Source organism: Habropoda laboriosa, unplaced genomic scaffold, assembly GCF_001263275.1.
Source record: "Habropoda laboriosa isolate 0110345459 unplaced genomic scaffold, ASM126327v1 scaffold6078, whole genome shotgun sequence".
In the NCBI taxonomy this organism is placed as follows: Eukaryota; Metazoa; Arthropoda; class Insecta; order Hymenoptera; family Apidae; genus Habropoda; species Habropoda laboriosa.
Genome location: NW_017105962.1, coordinates 21,693 through 22,018, shown reverse-complemented (window position 1 = coordinate 22,018; position 326 = coordinate 21,693). Strand labels below are relative to the sequence as shown.

At 26.4% G+C, this 326-nt stretch overlaps 2 protein-coding genes across 2 annotated transcripts in view; one reads left to right on the top strand and one right to left on the bottom strand.

Annotated features, from left to right (window-relative positions):
* Positions 1-326, bottom strand: part of LOC108578278 (protein argonaute-2) — a 10,511-nt gene that overhangs the window by 6,477 nt on the left and 3,708 nt on the right. The gene's annotated exons all lie outside the window — the stretch shown is intronic.
* Positions 1-326, top strand: part of LOC108578279 (39S ribosomal protein L53, mitochondrial) — a 1,913-nt gene that overhangs the window by 383 nt on the left and 1,204 nt on the right. The gene's annotated exons all lie outside the window — the stretch shown is intronic.

Here is a 326-nt window from a genome sequence, read left to right as displayed (position 1 = left end):
TAAACGTAGTATTATTTCAAAAATTATAATAAGTATTACTTTTGAGATTAAATATTCTCAATAAATAACGATTACATTGTGCTTATCGAGAAAGGTTTGGTTAGTACATAATGACGTCAATGTTGTGCGCATGTGCAATATGAAACTTCTAATAACTAGCAGACGACATATGCGTCAGTATTTTTAGAAAACATCAATCATTAATATCACTATAGTAATATAATAAAATCGTAATATCAATATAAATTAAACTGTCTAGTATTTAGGTTAAATGTTGTGAGGAACGCGTAATATAATTTCGTACTATAAGCAACTAAAAAGGTATA